Raw genomic sequence first — 8,567 nt, forward strand, 5'->3', positions numbered from 1 at the left:
TAGGGGTCTAGAGATAGCAGACTTCATAAAACATGGAAAAGTTACACATTCATTTAAAAAAAAGGGGCGGAATTCCGATATGGCGCAGTTGAAAAAAAAGGGAAAAGGAAAATGGGAACTTAAGAATGTGCTTATTAAAGGACAAGTCCACCCCAACAAATAGTTGATTGGAATAAAAAGAGAAAAATGCAACAAGCATAACACTGAAAATTTCATCAAAATCGGATGTAAAATAAGAAAGTTATGACATTTTAAAAATTCGCTTAATTTCACACAACAGTAATGCACATCCTGGTCGGTATGCAAATGAGGTGACTGATGACATCACCCACTTACTTTATCTTTTGTATTCTATTATGAAATATTAAATATTCTTATTTTTCCCCTTGTCATGTGAAATCAAGTTTTATTCCTCCATGAACAAGTGGAATTCACATTTGTTTAACATTATGTGGTTCAGTGAAGTTTTACATTATTGTGAATTCTGTAAAAATTGAAATATTGTATAATTCAAACAATAAAAAAACAAAAGAAATAGTGAGTGATGGACATCATCAATTTTCCCATTTGCATATCACTGAGAAAAATAAGCAAAACTTTAAAATGTCATAACTTTCTTATTTTATATCCGATTTTGATGAAATTTTCAGCGTTATGGTAGTTTGATTTTTCTATATTTATTAAAATCAACATTTTTCTGGGTTGGACTTGACCTTTAATACACAAGTTAAATACACCATGAATAAAGTTAGAGCGGGAGTTATAGAGGCGTGAGAATACCACAATATTCTGGAGCTCTGTCGCTTCGCTTTCTCGTACGAAGATTTCCCTTGCAGGATGTCGTAATATTTTACACAATTCGTAAAGTTTCCTTTTGTTACTGTTGCTAATACGGATTAGATCTTGACCGTTTGTTAATGATTTCTTATTTTTTTAACTCCCGATTTTTAAAACTAAGTAAACAGAAAACTGACCATCAATGACAATTATTATTTGATTTTCATCTCTTATTAAAACATACAATTACGTTTGTTAGAGATTAATTCTGATTCATTACCCCCATAAAAATAATGATCCTCTCTCTCCATTTCAGGTGATTTTTATATTTACTTCTAGTGCAAAATTTGCCCCCTCAAAAAGAGTTTTACGGATTGAATTTGAATATAATATCTAATTTTGGTCGCTATTTGAACCCCTTGTTGATACCACAATGGAGACTCGTATATTGATATCGTAAAGGCATGGGGTGCAACTTCAATATTTACCCAGATACGCCACTGCATGTCATTGGTGTGCTGTGTATTGAGACTCTTAAAGGGATGGTCCGGACTAAAAGTATGTATAGCTTAATAAATAGAGTAGAATTCACAGAGCAATATGCCAAAAATTTCATCAAAATCGGATAACAAATAACAAAGTTATTGAATTTTAAATTTTAGCAATATTTTGTGAAAACAGTCGTCATGAATATTCATTAGGTGGGCTGATGATACCTCTTGTTCTTTTGTATTTTATTATATGAAATTAGGTTTATTCAAATTTTTTCCTCCAAGAACTAGAAAAATTTGATTGACAACTGATTTAGTGCATTAGATATTTATTGCTGCAACTTATTTCATTATAAGGGAGACATATTATTCACACAAGTATGAAATAATGAAAAAATTATGATTGTATGTAATAACATAAGAAAACGGAAAGTGGAGATGTGACATAATCAGCCCACCTAATGAATATTCATGACGACTGTTTTCACAAAATATTGCTATACTTTAAACTTCAATAACTTTATTATTTGTTATCCGATTTTGATGAAATTTTCGGCATTTTGCTTAGTGAATTCTACTCTATGTATTAAGATATAAATATTTTCAGCCCGGACCATCCCTTTAATTATTATATCAATAATGCTTTCTTCCAATAACACAAGTTTGTTCTTCCGCTCGATCTACAGTGCGTATTAAAAAACCGAGACAGTTTAAAAAAGTCTATCAAAATTTTGTTTCAAATTATGATGTCTATATTTTGATGTTAATAGATGCTCTGATGTCTTATCTTTCAAATGCTTTTTAAAATATTTGTTTCGTTCATGCTTGAGCGAACACAAGACGTTTTGCGAGGGGTTAAATAAAGGCTTGCGCCAAATGCCCAAAAATTAGAAAATATTGATTATAAGACTTTTTGCTATATAGTTTTTATTCAATTTGCTTTCATTTCTTTATTTCAACATCAATTATGTTCATATTTGGTAGATATTATCATTGGATAATTTTACATATCTGTCCATGAGGAGGATGAGGTCGAAGGTCGACTAGGGGTCAAAAGGTCAAATGATATGTGGTCATCAAATGACATGTGGTTAGCAGCCGAAAATTTGGAGGTAACTCTTCGTTATTTTCTGTTTTTTGAGTTGTGAACCAAAGTTTAACAAAAATCGTTATATTTTACCAACACAGATGAACTTTCATGATGATATGTGGTCATGTCCATCCTTTATTGAAGTTTTTGTTCAACTTGCTCTGATTTCTTTATTTCTGCATCAATCATGTTCATACTTGGCACATATGGTCCTTGGGTAATACTACATGTGTATCCATGAGGATGATGGGGTCAAAGGTCGTCTAGGGGTCAAAAGATTAAATTTCATATTTTAATTATCGCGAAATCAGGAGAGACTTATGGTTCGCAAACCACCTTGTTTCATTTAAATATGTATAATTTTTTGCATTGAATATTCTTTCATAAATAATAAAAAAGTTCAACCTAAGCAAGGAGTTATCCATTATTAATGGAAGAGCTTGTAATTTATTCATATCCTTTTATTATGTGCAACAAAGGTTATGGTGCATTTGAGAAGACATGAATCCTATTGTCAAGGGGACATTGATTCCTTGAACAAGTCAAAGTGTGCGCTTGACAGGACAATATTAATTCTAACAGAATGATTCATGTCTTTCAAAGGCACCAAAACCTTTGCAGCCCACAACAAGAGGATTTGATCAAATTACAAGCTATCCCATTAATAATACGAATCCCCTTACATTGGTTGACAATTTTTTTTTTTACTTATGAAAAAACATTCAATGCTAAAAGACACCATATCAAAAAACACCAACAAAACAATTTAAGTAAATGATTAGATTTGTAAATGGATTTTGACAGTATAATTCGAAAATTATGGCAGAGACAATGAAAAGATTAAAATGAAGTTTGCTGATTAGCAAGAAGTCTGGTGATCAGTATTTTCTCATTTTCTGCCATTTGGCGCAAGCCTTTTTTTTAACCCCTAACAAAATGTGTTCCGTGTTCGCTCAAGCATGAACGAAACTGATATTTTTAATGGCATTTGAAAGATAAGACTTCAGATCATCTATTAACAACAAAATATAGACATCATAATTTGAAACAAAATTGTGATAGACTTTTCAAAACTGTCCCGTTTTTTTTTATACGCACTGTATATTGTAAAGCATGCTGAGTATACACAGGACAGCTACAGGACTTCATGTGATGTAAGTCGATATGAAAACATATCATCATGTATCGATATGTGCTAATTAAAGGGGCCCTGTATGTTATTCCCGTAGGGTCTACTAACATTCCAAACGTTGTAACCATGCAGGATTACATCAGCTCTCATATATCACCTCATCGTACAGTTCAACACGGACAATCATAGTCATGCTCACAATTCATATGGAGCAATCAGGATACATGAATGTCATCATGAATAGTGAGACATGTAGAACCAATTTCCATCAACCATTTTTGCTAAACATCTTTTGCTTTGGAAAACAACAACAACAACAATCATCTAGACTGATAACATGATTTTCATTACCTGTGGAAGTTACATCCATGCATCGATTAAGGATCACTCTAAAGCAATCACTAATCACACTTCCCTCAGAGTGAGACGATCGAGGGACCAGTCATTTTAGAGTGGGATTTAAATCTTTCGAGAGTGCATCGTAGCTCCTTCTGGAGTGAAAATGTCTAAAAATATACACTCTTCACTCCAGGAGCTATAGCGCACCCTCAAAAGATGGAAATCCCACTCCAATGACAGATCCCTCGTCTCACTCTGAGAGGAGTGAGATTAGGGACCAGGTTAGCTCTTTTGCATTTAGATATCTCCATGGACAAATCGACGCATGTAAGTTTGGATGAGAAAGACCTCGAAATGCATTTGCTTTTCTTTTACTGCTTCTTCTAGATCTTAACCACACCCTATCTCACACGCCCTCAAATACAGAGTATCCATCCCCCTCTCCGTCTCGACCCCCCCCCCCTCTTCTCCTCTCTGTTTGTCCCCCATGTCTCCGTCTGCATACATCTCTTTGGTAGTCTACTCCATGTGCAAACTTACTCACAATCATCCCAAAATAGCCTTACAACAAACTCTCGATCTGTCCTCCTCCACGTCATCTAGGCTAATATCGGTATCCAACTCCCCTCTGGTATCTCTATTCCGCTCCTACCAATACCACCAAACTTTCTTTACCCCCTCTCTGGTGTCAGCTCCTATCCTTACCCCTATCCATCATCAAGCCACAAACCTCTCTCTTCATTGACCTTTCTACCGGTCAACAGGCCATGTATTGATCATCCTCTTTAATCCTTAATTACTCACGACATCGGCTAAGATGATTATCATTCTCATCATAGATGTGTTGACCCTTATGGGTGTACAGTTTCGACTTCTCTCCACCATTGCCAGACATGCAAATAGTCCAAACCCAAAACGAGTGTGTTTCATATCAATAGTATACCTTGTTGCCATGGATACCACTGTCTGAAGAAAGAAAAAACGCAATCCAAAAATAGTGGATATATCTCTTGAATCGTACGTTGACAGTCAAACCAGGAAACTCAGAATTCGCTGGTCTAACTATCGTGGCACCCATATCCCGAACCCACATTTAACAGTTTAGCTAACCAATTATTATTTAAACAAAAGTAAATCAGATTGACATCTACTTCAATTTTAGCACCATTTTGTTATTTAAACACCACTCGGTAAGGTATGTTAAAATTGCAAGGGGGTAGTGGTCCCGGTTGATGTTACATCGTTTTGGAAGTATCTCCCCGTATACTTCTAGCCTCCTTTGATGACTGAGGATTTATATGTGGGCTCACTGGGCTGAGCCAAAATGATGTGACATATTTTCTACCAATATCATTATTTAACAGCTCCCTTTACGATTCTTCGAGTATTACCAATTATTGTTACCCCACCTCCTTCTTCATCCCTCCACCGACGTATCTTCCACCTCGCCTCCCATCTCTATCACTTCTCCTCCGATGACAAGATGAGTCACCAGTTCTTATTATTGTCTTTTCTATCTCATGTAACAGTCTCTTTTCTCGAAATGTCACGATGTCCTAATTGGATTGAGGATGCATCTCTAACCCTCTTGCACTCGGATTGGACATGAACCAGAAAAGGAGTGTTTCAACAAGATGATATATCAGACTGTCCGATATAAGAGTGATGGTCAATGACCAAAGTCAACAGACCTGACACCTTTGGTACTGGGTGACAAGTATTGAAGACCGCTGAAACCAGATTGCAAGATACCGTCCTATTACTTCATTTCTGTCTTTAGGCCTATTCCCTTCTAACTTTCTTCTTCCTTATTTTATTCTTTCTTTTTCCCATTTTCTCTCACCTTGTTTATTTCATTTTCTTCTTTCTTTCGTATTTTTTCTTTGTTAATTACTCGGATTTACTCCCCCCCCCCTTGCCTTGTCTTTTTAATCTCATTCTCTTTTTATCTTCCTCAATAATCTGATCTATTCTTGATTTCTTTCTTACTTTAGTTGAAGTTTTCATTTTTTTTCTTACTAATTGACTTTAACAATATTTGTTTAATGCCTGTGATAAAATGCAACTACGGTACCTATACTCGTAATGAATTATTAAAATCTAACTCCAATTATCATTACTTTAGAAAAGTAAAACACAGCCCAGAATAGAAGGCAAATTCATAATTACAATACGATATTTAACTCTTTAGTGTTGCTATGTAAAAGGATATTTAAACACTAATTGAGGGTTATTCTTAACACTCTTAACCAATGGCCCGTGGAAGAAGTATCCACGACACGCCATGGATGCCGCTATATCATAGGCATGCACTGATAGAGGATGCTTATAGCCTCGGTGTAATATCAATGTTTTTGAGTATCATGATTACAATCCTTAGCGTGTCACAAAACATGGCACAGCTGATGGCCTAGATATCACATACATAATGTTATTATCATAATGTCCTGGTTTTAGAGACATAGCAAAGAGTCAGATAAAGCTGGTGGATGGGGTTGTCGGAGGGCAACTATAAGATAGATAGAGAGAGATAATAAGGATACATTGAACATCAATGAGAATATACACTAGAATATTACATGAAGTATTTTTTATCAAGTTATACTTTCAATCTTTCATTCAGTGTCTACCTCTGTTTGATTTGATCGATAAAAGTGGGTGCAAAATCAATTGAAAACAAAATGAAATGGAAAACATGGAGGGAAAAAAACAGTACACGCATCCCTCATTCTATTGGTAGAGCACTCCCATACCACACCCTAAATGCATCCCCAATCCCACCATCATCCTTAACCGAAAACCCTTAACTTATAAAAGACGATTTCATACCCCATCCATCCACTTCATTATATACTACCACGAACGTGTATGAACCTCGCCCCATATACCCTGCCATACATCACCCCCACTGTTGCCCAGCCCCTTCACTCCTTTCCCGGGCTCCTTTCCCGGACTCCTTTCCATCCAAACACCCTTGTTTCACCATGTAGTAATAGCCAAAGGGTCTCGTTTGTCTTCAACTATGGAATGCTGTGATTGTAATGGAGCCCTGATAGAGCCTCCAGAGGTTAATGCCTTCAATAAGAAACGTCTTGAGAGAGGAAATGTTGAAACGTCTTGAGAGAGGAAATGTTGAAACGACTGATAACTCAAGATCAGGTTAAATAAAAGCGCGCGAAAACGATTTTAGTTTGCGTGCGCCATGAAAGAAAAAAAAAACACGAAAAACATTATCTTAAGAGTCTGTCAATATCTGTAAAGTAGATCACGTTAAAAAGATTGATAAATGATTACCATTAGGAATATTGTTCTTTGTTTTGTTTAACCATGATAACAGACTATGGTAACCATGAAACCAGCTAATGTGTGGTTACATACCGGTATAGGAATTGCCCAACATACAATATATCATAATTTATAGGAGTTTTAAAAAGCAAAATCTACAATTGGCATATAAGTTTTTAAATGCTATGGTAACTTATAGAGAGCGTTGGCATCATGTGAATGAATTGCTATACCCCAATACTGACCAATCATAGGTATAAGTGAAATTAGGCTGGTGAAATCAATTTGTATATTTTTCAGTTTTCAAATTCAATTGTTTTGGGCCTCAGGGGGGATAACACACCGAACGAAAAAGTTTCAGAAGGAAACTCTTTAAAATATTAATTATCGTGACAAACCAGAAGTTGCATGTCAGATAGTAATATTGTATGCAGTTTTAACAGCAATCACTCCCCCCAAGGAGCTCCTTGCTCCCTCCCTCCCCTTTTCACATCACTGTTGGCGGATGTTTGCATGCCTATAGCAGTCTCTATAATGTGCAAAGGGCTTGTAGTACTATTTGCCCTTGTGAACTTGGTTTCGAATCGAGACCGAACAAGCAAAGTAATAACATACTCGGTCTTTATTACTGTGGGTGCGAGTAGCGACTTACCGAGCATGGGTGTGATATGAATACAGTACACGTGTAGTAGATTACACTCCCAACTATTTCATTTTTTCACTTTGAAGAGAGCTAGCTTGTCGCCTGTGTAATAAGCGACCAAGGGTTTATAATATAAGGCCTATATTTTGCGGAGTTGATCTAAGAAACAGGAGAGGATTATTTAGTCAATTGGAATGCTGATGTTGGTAAGGATGGAGTGGAGTGTAATAGGGATGATCATTTTTCATCATGGTCCGTGTGATAAGGGTTGCTGGTGAGATGTCTCGTGTATGATGCTGTCCAGTGAGTGTACAGGAAGAGGAGTGGATGTGGACTGTCGGAACTCCTCATCAGAACTCTGATATTGAATGGATACATCCAGAATCTCTTATTGTTTTTAATCGATGCTTATTAATATTGGATGAACCTCGCTCATGAACTAACCCGTAATCTTTCTTCGCGCTTCGAATAATTGGTAGTGGATGCCTGTAATGTCGAGATGTATTACTTTTTGAGATGCTTTCAGATAGTTTGAGTTTACAAACGGAATAAATTCGTTACGGAATCTCATCAACCTTTTTTTTATGACAGAAATGATAAGTGGATTGATAGAATGCTACGCGTCTTTTCTACTCTTTTTTTGGCGGGGCATCATTCCTACAATAAATTAATCTGCAAATAATAAAGTCGGATGTGCGATGCCTGACTTTCATGAGCATTTTCCAATCAGAGTTCTCTGCTCCAATCTAGTGGTGACCGGTGATTGTTGTTAACAGGAAATTATTAAAACGAGACCTATGTCTTTAGGCA

This window comes from Lytechinus pictus, unplaced genomic scaffold (assembly GCF_037042905.1).
Source record: "Lytechinus pictus isolate F3 Inbred unplaced genomic scaffold, Lp3.0 scaffold_19, whole genome shotgun sequence".
Classification (NCBI taxonomy): domain Eukaryota; kingdom Metazoa; phylum Echinodermata; class Echinoidea; order Temnopleuroida; family Toxopneustidae; genus Lytechinus; species Lytechinus pictus.